This window comes from Dasypus novemcinctus, chromosome 22 (assembly GCF_030445035.2).
Source record: "Dasypus novemcinctus isolate mDasNov1 chromosome 22, mDasNov1.1.hap2, whole genome shotgun sequence".
Taxonomy (NCBI): Eukaryota; Metazoa; Chordata; class Mammalia; order Cingulata; family Dasypodidae; genus Dasypus; species Dasypus novemcinctus.
In genome coordinates, this window is record NC_080694.1 from 62900637 (window position 1) to 62916142 (window position 15506).

Genomic DNA, 15506 nt, shown 5'->3' on the forward strand with positions numbered 1-15506 from the left:
CACCATGTGGGCACTCAGCTTGCCATGTGGGAACTCATGCAGGGTACTCACACAGCACCCAGCTCTTGTAAACACTCACGTGGGCACTTGGCTTGCCACGCAGGCACGCTTTCTCCTCTTCTTTTTCATGAGGAGGCCCCAGGGATTGAACCCGGGTCCTCCCATATGGTAGGCAGAGGACTTATCACTTGAGCTGCATCTGTTTCCCTGAGTATTGGTTTGGTAGCTCTGGAAATCTAGTTCTCCTGCTCCTCAGTCCACCAGACCAAGGACAAGAAAAAAGAAAAGTAAGAAAAGAGAGAGAGAGATACAGAGAAAGAGAGACAGAGATAGAGGGAAAGAACACTAACACACAGACAAAACACCCTTTAAAAAAAGATACTGCAGGGAAGCGGATATGGCTCAAGGGACTGAGCTACTGCCAATTGCTTGGGAGGTCCAAGGTTCAGTTCTGGTGCCTCCTAAAGAAGATAATGAGGGAAGTGGATGTGCCTCAACTGATAGAGTGTCCACCTACCATATAGGAGGTCCAGGGTTCGAACCCAGGGCCTCCTGGACCATGTGGTGAGCTGTCCCATGCACAGTGCTGCCATGCACAAGGCGTGCCATGCCACACAGGAGTGTCCCCCACATAGGGGAGCCACATGTGCAAGGAGTGCGCCCTGCCAGGAGAGCTGTCCTGCATGAAAAAAGCAGCCTGCCCAGGAGTGGCACTGTACATATGCATGCAGAGCTGATGCAGCAAGATGATGCAACAAAAAGAGACACAGACTCCTGGTGCTGCCAAGAATACAAGTGGACATAGAAGAACACACAGTGAATGGACACAAGAGAGCAGACAATGGGGGGTGGGGGTGGGGTGGGAGAGAGGGTAGAGAAATAAATAAAAAATATATCTTAAAAAAAAGAAAACAGCAAGCTGCTGTGACAAAATGACATGAAAAACATAATGGTAGACGCAACAAAGCAGGGAGCAGAGGTGGCTCAAGTGATTAGACACCTCCAGCCCCCATTGGAGGTCCCAGGTTCAGCTTCCAGTGCATCCTAAAGAAGGTGAACAAACACAGCAAGTACAAACAAGGGAGTGGGGAGAAATTAAAAAACATACCTCCTTTCTAAGTTAGATGCTGGGGGGGAGCCAGAAGCTGTTGTCAAGGTCAGCATCTACACTGGTAACTCAGGGATACACTAGACCACAAAAAGAAGAGAAAGTAAACCAACAACAATTTTTAGAAGTTCCATTTGTTCTACATCCTAGTTGATACTGGTATGAAGTCTGAAGCCTCTTTGCAAAGAGGGATGAAACTGAGAATCTGCTTGACCAAACCACATAAGCAAGAGAAAGAAACACAAACAATAGAAAATATGAACTGACTCTTTATGTCTGAGTAGATGTTGGTGTGAGGCAAGAAGTCACTGTTACCCAGAGGACCAAAACCAAGGACAGCATCTACTGGGACCCAGGGATCTGCCAGTCTAAGAATCACACAGAGAAGGAAAAGAAAAACCAAAGGAATTGTCCTGGTGGATGCTGCTGGGAGGATTGGAGCTGTTGCCCTAAGGGCCGAAACCAAGATGATCATGGACACCAGTCCCTCAAGGATCTATCAGATCAATCTCAACCTCCAACCCAACTTTTGGAAGACAAAATTTCCTTTGCCTGCCTAGGCCCGGCTGACTGCTCCTGGGATTTAGGCCATGTTTGTGCAATCCCAACTATTTCCACAGATGATGTGGTGAGGCTGAGAGGTTGGGGCTAGTCAATAGTTTATGTTTTTACTTACAAAAACCAAACTCTCAGCAGTCTTTTACTAAATTTGGATCTTCTGTGGTTGTTCCTAATACCCAGTCTAGTTCTAGGGTTTACCACTTCCTCAATTCCAATTCCCCCTTTCCTACTTATTCATTTTCTCTGATGGAGGGAATGATCTGTAAAATTTCCTACTCCATCATTTTTCACTTGCACACACTCAATCTCTGCCCTTTGACAGAAGAGTTTGATCCATTTACATTTAAAGTAACTTCTGATACTGTAAGGCTTATTTTTAGCCTTTTAATCTTTGGTTTTTAAAGGCTTATAACTTTTTTGTCCCTCAATTTTTCATACTGCTTATTTTTTTAAATTAACCACTTGTAATGAAACATTTAGAATTCCCTCTCATATAATTCTGTGTATATTTTCAAACATTATTTTGTGATTACTACGGTGCTTAAATTTAACATCCTAAATCTCATTTGCTTTGATACAACTGTTGGGGATTGAATTATATAGAATAATATGTTCTGAATATTAAATGGTTTGAGTGAGAACCTGTTGTAATAAAAATTTGATGAGGTTATTTTTAGTTACAGTGTAGCCAACTGAATCAGGATGGGTATTAATCCTATTTACTGGAGGCCTTGTAGAGAAGACCACAGACAAAAAAGCCAAGGGCACCAGACATAAGATGGAAGTCAATGGACCCTGGAAGAAAAACAGAAGTCACTGATACATGAATTGCCATTTAATACAAATACAAAGGACCAAGGGTCACTGGCAGCCAGCCGACACCTTGACTTTGGACTCCTCCTAGCCTGAAAATCATGAGCCAATAAATGCCTGTTGTAAAGGGAATACATTGTGTATTAGCCAGCCAAAGGGGTGCTGATGCAAAACACCAGAATTTGGTACTGAGGAGTGAGGAAGTGCTTTTGCAATTACCAAAATGCTGGAACAATTTCATAAATGGGTAAGGGGTATTTTTTGGAGGAATTGTGAGATGCTTGATGGAAAAGGCCTAGATCACTTTGAAGAGACTGTTGATAGCAATATGGATGCTAAAGAGACTTTTTATGATGCCTTAGAAGTAAATGAATCTATTATTGGAAACTGGAGCAAAGGCAATTCATGTTTTTTTTTTTTTAAGATTTATTTATTTATTTAATTCCCCCCCTCTCCTGGTTGTCTGTTCTCTGTGTCTATTTGCTGCGTCTTGTTTCTTTGTCCGCCTCTGTTGTCATCAGCGGCACGGGAAGTGTGGGCGGCGCCATTCCTGGGCAGGCTGCACTTTCTTTCGTGCTGGGTGGCTTTCCTTATGGGTGCACTCCTTGCGCGGACACCGCTGTGTGGCTCGGCAGTTTGAACCTTGGACCTCCCATGTGGTAGATGGACGCCCTAACCACTGGGCCAAGTCTGTTTCCCAATCCATGTTTTAAAGTTGCAGAAAACTTAGCAAGATTAAGTCCTGGTGTTTTAAGGAGGGCAGGATTTGGAAATGGCAAGCCTGGGCATTTAGCTGAAGAAATTTCCAAATAAAACCCAGAGAATGCAGCTTGGCTTCTGCGTGCAGCTTATAGCAAAATGCTGGATGAGAGAGATATACTGAGGACTGAATTGTTGGGCACAAAGAAAACAGAAAATGATTCTGGACATTCCAAGCCTCTGGAAATCAAGCTCCCAGAAGAAAGTGCACCATTGGAGGACTTAACTAAATTTGGAACTGGTAAATCAAGACTGAAAATGCAGTTATCTAGGAAAGACTTGTGGAAAATCTTACTGTCTGATGGCTTGGACCCCTGCTTCTTGCATGCTAAACGAACAAGGTTTTTGAGAGAGCTGTATGAACAAAACCACTGTGAGCTTGGACTGAAAGGGGCATGGCAAGGAGAGATTGAAGGAGAAACATTTTTAAGAGGAAAACCGTGAAAACTGAGATTTGGAATTAGGACATCACCACAAGGTTCCAAGAGAGGAACCCCACCCATGTGTACAGAGAGGGTGAGTTTGTCCCAGCAGCTGAAGAGGGTGGATGGTCCTGTCTGATGTTCTGGGAGAGTTTTGCTGCCCCAGGGTACAGAGAGGGTGGAAAATATTCCCCAATAATTAGGGCGGTTAAGGTCAGCATCCCACAGATCTGAGTGGGGTGAATCTGTCTCCCAAAAGTTAGGGAAGGTCAGGTGGTCAACTCATTGCTCTGAGAGGGCTGAGACTGTATGCCAAAGGTTAGGGGAATGTTGTCTTCATATCACTGTACTAGGGGGGTTAAGACTCTAACTCCAAGATTGGGTAAGGTGTGGAAATCACCCCAACACTCCTGGAGAGTGAGGACTAGAGCTTGGTTGACACCCGGATGCTTGATGAGGGTGGAACCAAGAAAATGGCTGTTGAGCAAGCATGTGGAAAGGGCGGGTTCCCATAAGACACCAAGGAGAAGAAACCATCATCTTAAGAACGACTCTTAGACTGAAATCGAATGGAGGATGCCCTAAAGGTTTACTGAACTGTAAAGGACCCGTGACTCATGTCTCCCTCCCAATTTCTCCTTATTGTAATGAAAATGTTTATCCTTTGTCTGTACATTTGTGTATTAGAAACAGATAAATTGTTTTGTACATTTCAGAGGTCTATAGCAGACTGGACTTTGCCCCAAGATAAACTATATTTCTTTAAATTGATTGTGATATGATTTATTACTTGCATTGTTATTAATTTAAAGTTTATTTTTGAATATTATAATATCTTTTTGGAATTCAGAGGTTAGAGTATAGCAGTTTGATATGGCTATGAATTAAAAAAACAGATATTGGATTATGTTTGTAATCTGGTCTGTACCTGGGCGTAATTAAGTTATGATTAGGGTTTTAATTGGGCCACATCATTAGGGCATTGAGTCCCTGCCCCTTGGTGGGTGGGGACTCACAGATAAAAGGCATGGTGAAGGACAGAGTTGGGGGTTTCTATTGTTGGCGTTTGATGCTGAAGTCTTAAGCTGGAGGCCCAGGAAGTCAGCACACAGAGGAAAGAGAAGCTTCAGGAAGTGAGGACCTGAGCCAGGAGAAGAACACAGAGGAGTAAAGAAGGCTCCTGAGACACAGCAGGAACCCCAGGGAGAGAGACAGAACCATTCACCAGATAGTGTACAGCTGACCTGGTGGAGAGACACAAAGTCTAGAGAGCCTCCTAGTCTACAGCTGACCTTGTGGAGGTAACTGAGAAGCTGAGTACAGAGGAACCCAGGAAGCCCGAACCCTTGCAGAAGTCAGCAGCCATCTTGTTCCAACATGTGAAAATAGAATTTGGTGAGGGAAGTAACTTATGCTTTATGGCCTGATATCTGTAAGCTCCTACCCCAAATAAATACCCTTTATGAAAACCAACCAATTTCTGGTATTTTGCATCAGCACCCCTTTGTCTGACTAATACACATTGTACGGTTTTATTTGTTTTAACAGGTAGGGAAAAAAATCCCCCACCAAATTAACTTCAATAGCATATAAAACTGTCTGTCTATACTTCTCACTCCTTCACTTTTATGTTGTTGTCACAAATTACATATTTATAAATTGTATGTACAAAACTATAGATCTATCATTGCTTTTTATGCATTTGCATTTTAGATCCTGTAAGAAAAAAAAATGGAGTCACGAATAAAAAATTCAATAGCAGTGGCATTTATATTTACCCAATTTGTTATCTTTACCAGAGATCTTTATTTCTTCATGTGGCTTTGATCTACTTTCTATTGTCCTTGCTTTCCATCTAAAGAGCTCCCATTAGCACTTCTTGTAGGGCTGGTCTTGTGGTGAAAATCTCCTTCAACTTTTGTTAATATGCCTTAATATCTCCCTCATTGTTGAAAGATGGTTGTGCCAGATATAGAACTTTTCGTTGGCAGGTTTAATTTTCTTTTGGCTCTTTAAATATGTTATCCCACTGCCTTATTGCTTCCATAGATTCTGGTGAGAAATCAGTATTTAATCAGAGTTTAATCTTACAGAAACTCCATTGTACAGGACATGTTTCTTCTCTCTTGCTGCTTTCAAGATTGTCTCTTGGCGTTCAACAGTTTGATTATAATTGCCTCTATGAGGATCTCTTTGAGTTTATCCTGTTGGCAGTTTGCTTCTCAGATGTGTTTATCCATGTCTTTCATTAAATTTGGGAAGTTTTCAGAATTTATTTATGTGAATATTACTATTGCTTCTTTTGCTCTTTCTTCTTCTGAGAGTCCCCATAACTTGTGTGTTGGTGTGCTTGATTGCGTCCCACAGGTATCTTAGGATCTGTTCACATTTCTTTAATTTGTCTTCTTTCTGTTTTTGAGACTGAATAATTTTAATAGTCTTATATTCAACTTCACTGATTCTTTTTCCAGCTCCAATATGCTATTTAACCCATCTAGGTAATTTTTTCCATTTCAGTTACTGTGGACTTCACATCTGTCCAGTTGCTTTTTACAATTCCTGTTTTTAAAATTGAAGTAACTTTATTTGTATGTAATTTACCTGATATCCTTCAGTTCTAATTCTATGCTTTCCTTTAACTCTTGAGCATATTCAAGAACATTTTTAAAAAGTCTTGTCTGGTATATCCAAAGTGTGGGATTTTTATTGATGGTTTGTGATGTTTTATCTGTTCCATTCTATGAACCATCATTTGTAACTTCTTTATATACCTTATAATATTTCAATGCACACTGGACATTTTGATATTTTAATGGGTTAATTCTGGATGTTGGGCCCTGGGGTGTCTGTCTTTATCCTTGTACTCAACTAGTTTTATGACAGGGATTTCTTAGAATGGCAGGAACTGAAAACAACAACAGCAAAAACACCTTTCACAGACTGTGCAGATAGGTGCTGTGCTGGCTGTGGTTCTCCTTCCCAGCTCAGCAGCCTAGCAATGAGTTTGAAGAACAGCCTGAGGTGAAGGCATAGGGTCTTCTCTTGTCTTTTCTGAGCATGTCTTGTCCTTTGCATGCACTTCTGGCATTACCCAGATCCAAATGCCTCCTCTTGCCCAAGGAAACAGTCTTTCTTCCCATCAGGGTGTTCTGTTGTATGCCTTAAAGCAGGCAATCCTTTGTCCAAGTCACTGTGATTTGGTTGTTTAGCTGCCCCATGAGCAATTCCTTTTTCAGGCAAATCATGGAGTGGAGAGCCAGAGACAGTGCCCTGGTTCAGTTCTTCAGGTTGCTACTGGACAGACTGGTACAGACATACATGCAGCCTGGGCATCATGAGGTAAATGACCACTTTTAAATTGTCTATTTCTTGATTTGGTACTCACTCAATTACCACCTCCCTATGAATGTTTTTTGAAACTCTGAGAAAGATATTTCTGTTTTTTTATTTTAAAAAAATCTGTGTGCAGAGGGAACCTCGAACATGTCACTCCACCCTCTTGGTGGTGCAATATTGTGAAAATTCTTTGACTCACATAAATATATTAGGATCAGTCTGATGTTTCCCATTGCACTGATTGTGAAAATCTCTGACAGGCTGTCTGAGTTTCCCTGTACCAGGGCTAATTCCACACCCCTTTCTTCTTTGAGGTTTTTCTGACCCCTTGGGACTTTATAGAGGGAGAAAAGCACAAGACCCAACTCATAGTGCCCCATAATCTCCACCGCATCATTATTCATCTCCATTTTCTTCCCCCACTCCAGGGGAACCTTTGATAATCTCCAGCATGTCCCACCCAACATCTCCCTAAAACATACCTCTTTCTTGTTCCCTCTCTGGTACTCCAAGATTTTTAGGCTTTTGGAAACCAAACTCAGAGAAAGACTTAAAGGACTGTTGCTCCTTTCTGCCCTGTTATATCCCTTTCCTGAGGGAAAGAGCATGGGATGGCCCCCCTAACTGACAAGAATAAAGAATACATAAGTGAATAGCTGAAGAAACCTAAATGTGTATATTAGTTAAGGTACATGCCAGTCTGCAGGGAGGAGGGGACCTCATGGCAGGGGTTGATGGAGAGTAGTTGTTCGGGTCTGGGGGAGGCTGGGGTGAACGTGGAGATGGGTAAACAAACCGCTGTCACTGTCTGCAAGAAATCTAGGCTTTAGAGTTCCACTCAAAAGGAAACAAGCAGTTGTCTGAGCCACTGGGAGCCCCAGGCCAGCTTCCCTCTTGGAGTCCCCCTCCATGTCTCCCTAGTTCCTGAATCAGCCCCTTCCTGGGAGGAAAACACTCCCATTTACTACTCCTAACTGCTTTCTCTCTCTGACCCACATCCTGATGAAGAGACTGGGAATGGACACAGGACTGAGAAACAGGTTACTTCACTGGACACACAGCCCACCCCATCTTCTTGAGCACTGACCACTTTGCAAGTGAAAAAACAGGATTGTAGTGGGAAACAGGATCTTGAATCACCCCTCAGTCACCAGACAGAGACACAGATTAGTCACTCCTGCAGACTCAATTCTTTTTTTGCCTGAAACTCTCCCCTCCCACTCTTAGAACCTACGTCCCTGGCCAGGCTTTGCTTCCCAGCCCTTCCAGGGCCATGAAGTTCAACTGCAGCTCAGCCTCACCAACGCTTAAGCTGGTCCTGCCCAAGGAAGGCAGAGTTGATGGCCAGGTGTGGAGTGAGCCTCACTGCCAGTGTCCTCACGTCTGTTAGAGGCAGGAATGTCTGGTTCCCTAGGAATCCTGGCCCCCCTCTGTGCCTTAGCGTCCTGGGTCTAGCTCTAAACACAAGCTCTTTCATCTTATATTTGCTTTCCCATCCATTTCTATATTGGGAAAATGTTCTTGAACTCCCACCTAGTTAGCTGAAGCTCCCCAAACATGTCCCAGCTCCTTATTCCAAAAGAGCAGACCCAGTCACCTGTCCTCCGAGCTCCTGGATGCATTTCCTTCCAAGAAGAATGATTTCTTCACCTATGTCCTGCCCTCCATTCCACCAGGCCAATTATGTAAAAATTAAGAATTTCTGTTTCTTAAAAGAGGATGAACTGACAATCACAGAGTGGGAAAGAATATTCAGAATGCAGCTATATGATAGAAGACTTGAATTCAAACTAGGTAAAGATCGCCTATAGATCATTAGGAAAAACAGACATTCTAATAAAACAAGACAATTAGATGGCTAAAATGAAAAAAAAAAGACAAAAAATAAGCATTGGCAGGAATGTGAAGGAAAAAACCTCTCATACACTATTGTAAGAATACACACGTAGAAAATATGCAAGGCAACTACAGCCCTCACTTTGGTAATTATTCAGGAGGCCTGGTTGATGGCTATGATTTCCTTCTTTCACCATCTATTCTGTATTTCTCTTGCCTCAGCCAGAACCTCAAGCCGTCAGGGTTCTTTACCTCGTGAAGTCATCCCAATCTTCAGTCTGGAATGGTCTGAGTCTCAACAGTCGTGTGTTATTAACCTGTAGTTTTCCACTAACGTTTACTGTGGGGGTGGAAGTACTGAGTGATACTCCACAGAGGCGTTCCCACACAGTCCCCTGGCCTCCGCTGTGGGAACCTCGTGGGCTCCCGTGGTGATCGGGATCCTGGTGGGAATCGGTCCTTTCCCAGGACAGCTTTGTTTGCTGGCCCCGCCTGCAAGCTGTGCTGGATTCTGAGTCCAGGGAGATTTCAGGGAGGAAGGCGTTTCTAGCGACAGCCGGAGCCCCCGCTCCACGGACCTTCGCCTACAACGCAGTAACCCAGCCGGATTGCCCTGCCTTGGCGAGGAGCGCCCAGTGATCTGCCGGAGCACCCCGAGCCGAGCCTGGCGGGGAGGGCGGGCAGGGCCCAGCCCCGGGGGCTCCCGCTGCGCAGAGGCGCGGCCCGGCGTTGCCCGCGAGAGCTGAGCGCGCTCGAGTCGAGCCTAATCCCACCTCCCGGGCCGCGCGGGGCCGGGGCGGGAGGCGGGAGCCGAGGGCAAGGGCGATCCCGAGGTCAGGGCGGCCCTCGTCTCCGGCCGGCAGACGGACGCGCGCTTTCCTGAGCGCAGGAAAAGGGCCGCGGTCCTCCCTTCCCCCCCTACGCAGGTCTCTGTCGCCCCTTGAAGGTTTCCTAAAACCCCTGGTTCCAGCCTTACAGGCGACCGTGGGGCAGCCCCGGCCACGTGCTGTCCACGCACCGTCCACCTGCTCCTGCCGCTCTTGCTCTCGGCTCTGAGCTCACCCAGGCCCCCGGGCAAAGGGGAGGTGGGGTCCGCGGAGCACGTGGTGGGTGCTGATCAGGCCCGTGGGCTGGCCGGCTATCGTACGTTTGGTTGACCCAAGTGGTATCTCGATCAAGCTAAATGCAAGGTGCAGAGTTTTCAAAAAGGCCGTTGTTCCCGCCCGGTTTCGAACCGGGGACCTTTCGCGTGTTAGGCGAACGTGATAACCGCTACACTACGGAAACACAGTGGCTCTGTCTTTTTCCCTGACTATTAATATTTTAGTGCTAGATCATTCCTCTAAGGCACGTTTTAGATTATGGTTTTTTTTTTCTTTTCACAGTTTGCTGTAATAGAAAAACTTGCTAAATTAAGGTGGCAGATATTCTATAAACAACTGGTCTCTACACTTTAAATATATCAATGTCATGAAAGACAAGAAAAGGCTGAGGACAGTCCTAGATAAAAGGAAACTAAACGGACCTAACTAAAGGCAATGGATCACCCTCGACTGAATCGTGAACCGGGAAATTTCACTACGCAGAGCGTTTTGGGGACAATTGGCGAGATTGGAATAACGGCAGATTAGTAGTGTATAAACGTTGTATTTCCTGAATTTAAGTACTTTATTGTAATAGATTATGCTAGTTTTTAGAGAAAAAAATGATTTATTAAGGCATAAAAGTCATGTTCTATGCAATCTATGCTCAAAGAAAGAGAAATTGATATATAGATAAAAAGAGAGATAATAACAATAACTAGGAAGGAAATGTGGCAAATTGAAGTTTAAAAATGTGTGAACCTTGGATAAAGAAATACGGAAATCCTCTGTTCCAGTCTTGGAACTATTATGTAAATTGGAAATTACTTCAGAATAAAAGTTTTTAAAAACTTCTGAGACTTAATCAAAACCTTCTCTCAGCAACACAGTTAAACACACACACAAGCACCTCCCCAAAGTACAGCCATGTGAATTCAAGCATCATCTAGAAAATCAGAGTTCGGGAAACTTCGGGCTATGGGGCAAGGCACTCGAATGTGCCCTTCTCGGGTGCCTGAAAACGAACCTTTCAGACCAGGACCAAAGGAATGGAAGCTCTGCTTGTCTCAGCCAGAGCACTGCTTGGCTGGGGCGGGGGTTGGGGGAAGGGGGGGGGCGAGGATAGAGACGGGATGTGCCCACTTGTCCACGAGAAGATGTTAAGGAGTGAGGCTGGAGAACCTGGGGGTTCTTTACGACTAGAGTATGTTCCCCGAGACTACAGGAGACACAGTGCTCTTTTTTTCTTTTTTCTTTTTTCTTTCTGGGTCACTCATTTACTGCTCTGCACTCTGCACACTCAATTGCCAGCCTTTCCATGGATTTATGGGATGGCACTGCATCTCTCATCATTTTTTGCCATTAACTTGATTTCATCACTGCCCTTTTTTCCCACTAAAATGTTTTCCCGAAGTGTTAGAAACTAGCTACTTTCTCCTTAATGAATGTTTTCACCGGGTGGTACAGAATCCCATGGAGGTACTCCGCAGGAAGGTCGCTCCTCCCAAAAATGAAAAGCGATTTTAGACACAAAATCCTTTTCACATCAACCTGTCCAGCTTGTAATTCATGAAATGATTTTCCTTTACCTTGTCAGTGTGGACAGTTAATTTCCTCATGTTACAAAGAGGATTTTAGTTACACCTCTCCCTGCTAGCTACATAGCAACAGATTCCAGAATGTTTACATCCAATTTCCCAGGACGTAATTTGGAGCACTGTCTTCGCGCCTGATTAACCACGTGACTTGGTGACTTAAACCCATGATGCCTGCCGCTCAGGTTTCCACGGGTACCACGAAAAGGGAGCGTAACGGGGGCCGACGTGCGCCGTTTTCACTTTTCAGGAAGAGTTCTAGCGGCCGGATTCAGCAGTCATTAAACCCGGATGAGCTTTCCTGTTTACGAAAATTTGCAAAAAATATTAGATAAATTTAAAATGTGTCAGAGGTATCTTCCCCTTCCCCCCCCAAATATGGGGGCAAGTTTAAGAGGTAAATTTTGACGAATTGGCACCCACTGACCCAGGCCTGGCTGACGGGCGACGCGTGGGGTAGCTCTTGGCGCTGGGCTTTATTGGAAACGGCCCCCGGGCGGGGGCGCCCTCGCTCTACCCACTGCGCCAGCTCAGCCCCCACCGGGCGCTGTCCCGGCGCGCAGGCGCGGAGAGGCGGGTCCCCGGCTAGCACCGCCCCCACCGGGCGCTCTCCCGGCGCGCAGGCGCGGAGAGGCGGGTCCCCGGCTAGCACCGCCCCCACCGGGCGCTGTCCCGGCGCGCAGGCGCGGAGAGGCGGGGCCCCCGGCGCCCAGGGCCGCGCGCAGCTGCGCCAGCACCGCCCCCATCCGGGTGCTTTCCCGGGCGCGCAGGCGCGGAGAGGCGGGTCCACCGGCGCCCAGGGCCGCGCCGCTGCCCGCCAAGGCCAGGCCCCGCGCTGAACCTGGGCCCCGCGCGCCGGCAGGGGAGGCCCCGCGCTCCGGGACCGTGGAGCTCTCCGCGGGTGCGTGGGCCCCGAGGGCCCCGAGGAGAAGAGGCAGCGGGGCGGCCCTGCCCCAGCCCCCGCGGCCCGCGAGGCCGGGCTCCCCCGTCCCATCCGTCCCTCCCCACTCTCCGTCCACCCCTCAGCCTTCGCCCCCGCGGCCACAGTCTCTTTGGGAATGTGAGGACGTTTTCCGGCGACGACCAGCTCGTGTTTGAGAGCAGGGAAGCCGGGGCGCTCTTTCCAGCCCTGCGGATCTCTGTGGCAAACCCGCCTGGATTTGTGGGAAAATCTCCCTGGATTCCCACGAGAGCCAGACCCACCAGGCAGCCGCAGCCCCCGGCTTCTCCGGCGGGCACTTTCTCCCCGGACCCCACTCAGAGGTCCCCGGGAACCCGAGACACCCAGCAGAAGGGAAGGGGCCGCCCACACGCTGGGGGGTGCGGGGGGGATGGGAGGCGAAGAAAGCGCCTCTAGGCTCCAGGAAAGCTCATTTCCAGCTCAGCACAGCAGAAGCCGCAGGAGGGTTCAGTTCTAACAAAAATAAAACTTTCCCTCCAGACTTCAAACCAAGGGCCCTTCCTGTATTGGGGAAAGTAACGGCCCCAAATCAGGCAGACTTGCCTTGGGTTTCAAGTCCCCTCTCCAGAATGGAACAGACTTTTGCTAGATCCCCGGAGCTCGATAACCGCAAAACTGTCCTTTCCTCCAGGAAAGTGTTCCGGTGGCGGTAGGTTTCTCGCCCTCACACTTTGAGCATATTTTTAAAAATCAGCGGGCTCCGCTGCGCCTAGCAATGAAAGCGTTCTCACAGCGGAACCAATCCCTCTCCAAGCGCCAGGCAAGAGAACTCAGGTGGGTGGAGGAGTGGGGAGAGGAGGATTTGGTTTGTAAAAAGTCCTCTTTAATATCCTAATCCTGACGGAGCTGTGTGCTCTGATTTTTACCTCTGTCGCCAGAAAATGGTCCTTCGGAACCAGGACCCGCAGGACCGAGAGCAGGCGATGCACAGTACCTGTGGTGGGCTTGGAGTGTGACCCAGAACGGTCCATCCGCAGGGCCAGATGTATTGGAGGAGGAGGAACAGATTTTGCCAGACTAGATTTGTGAACTCTGTCACAAATAATTTCATCTTGGAATGTGACTATTCAGTGCCATGTATTTGGTTTAGGAGGCAAGGATGAAAACACTGATGTCTGCTTATTTTCTTTCTTTCTTTATTACTTTTAAAATAAATTTATTTCAAATTAAAAAATAAAATAACAGACAAAAGGCAGCTTAAGTTATGAAAGCATCACTCCAAAGAATTCCGTGAGGCACATTTATCCCATCTAATCCTAAAAACAAAGTTGACTGTTCTCCAGTGTTCAGAAATATACACAGATGAGCACAGATTGCTTATTGAACTTATCGAAGTCTCCTTTCTAATGAAGAAAATGAAGAAGGGAAAATATCTTAAACATATGCTTACCACATGAAGCTAAATCTCTTATTCTATTTGATCTTTAGCATTAGTATATTGTACCTTCTTACCCCTTGCTACAAACATATAACAATACTATTGTTAACTGTATTTTTTGAAAATATTTACACAAATATATTTAACAAGTGGACTTACTGATATTCTATTCATGAACTATTGTGATTAGTAATCGAAGAAAATGTAGCATTGATGTGGTAAAGTGGCCATGGTAGCTGCTGAGGGTAGAGAGTGGGAAGAAGAGATGTGATGTGGGGACATTTTCAGGACTTGGAGTTGTCCTGGGTGGTACTGCAGGGACAGTTACTGGACATTGTATGGCCCACTGGGTGGACGGGAGGAGAGTGTGGGCTATGGTGTGGACCATTGACCATGTGATGCAGTAGTGCTCGGAGATGTATTCACCAAGTGCAATGAATGTCCCATGATGATGGAGGAGGTTGTTGTTATGGGAGGAGTGTGGTGAGGGGGATGGGGGGTATATGGGGACCTCATTTTTTTTAAAGTAACATTAAAAATAAATAAATAAAGACAACTCCCCCAAAACAAAAAACAAATATATTTAACAAAGGACTGGCATCCAGTATATAGAGAGAATTCTTTAGAATCAATAAGAGAAAAAGGCAAACCCACTTTTAAAAATGGGCAATAAATAACACTTCACAAAGGAAGATATATTACTGGGAGTATAAGGAGAGATAAAGTGTTCCACATCACTGGTCATAATGGAGATGCAAATCTAAGCCATGATGTGCTACCACCATGAGTTACCAGAATGTATAAAATTAAAAAGATTGACACCACCAAATGTCGGCGAGGAGGTGGAGCAACTAGAACACCACACATTGCTAGTGGGAGTGTAAGATTGAAGAACCGCCCTGTATAACTGGTTGGCAGTTTCTTAGAAAGCTAAACATATTTCTACCCAATGACCAGTAATACCCTCCTAGATATTTACCCAAGAGAAATAAAAACTGTGGACACAAAAAGTTGTGTGCAAGAATGTTCAAAGCAGTGTTATCCACAATAGCGTTATCCAACTCAAATATCTTTCATTCAACAAATGATAAAGAACTTGTGCTCTTTTCATTCAGCAAATTACTCAGCAACAAAAAGAAATGAGCTCTTTTGTGTGTGTGTGTCTGCTTGTATTCTTGTCAAAAGGCACCTGGAATCTGTGTCTCTCTTTGTTGAGTCATCTTGCTGATGATGCTCTCGGTGTGTGCAGAGCCACTCCTCGGCAGTCTGCACTTTTTTCCCCGAGGGGCGGCTCTCCTAGCCCATGTGTGGCTTCACCACAGGGGTCAGGAGGCCTTGGGTTTGAATCTTGGGCCTCCCATGTGGTAGGCAGATGCTCTATCCATTGAGCCAAATTCGCTTCCCAAAAGAAATGAGCTCTTGATATACAACAAGCACATGGATGAATATAAAAGATGTTATGCTAAGTGAAAGAAGCCAGGAAGAAAAAGTACATATAGTATATTCTATACATCCATCTGGTCTATCCTGGAGAAAGATCCATCAGCACCTGAGAAGAATGTATACCCTGCTCTTTTGGGGTGTAATTTCTATAAAAGTAGGTTAGATCTAGTTCATTTATCATATTTTTGAAGCTTTGCATTACTTATCCTCTC

At 45.8% G+C, this 15506-nt stretch overlaps 1 protein-coding gene and 1 non-coding gene across 2 annotated transcripts in view; one reads left to right on the top strand and one right to left on the bottom strand.

The window, feature by feature from the left end:
* EAPP (E2F associated phosphoprotein) overlaps positions 1-15506 on the top strand; it is a 116158-nt gene that overhangs the window by 41421 nt on the left and 59231 nt on the right.
* Positions 10050-10122, bottom strand: TRNAV-AAC (transfer RNA valine (anticodon AAC)). The gene has a single exon. It is a non-coding gene; the product is annotated as a tRNA-Val (tRNA).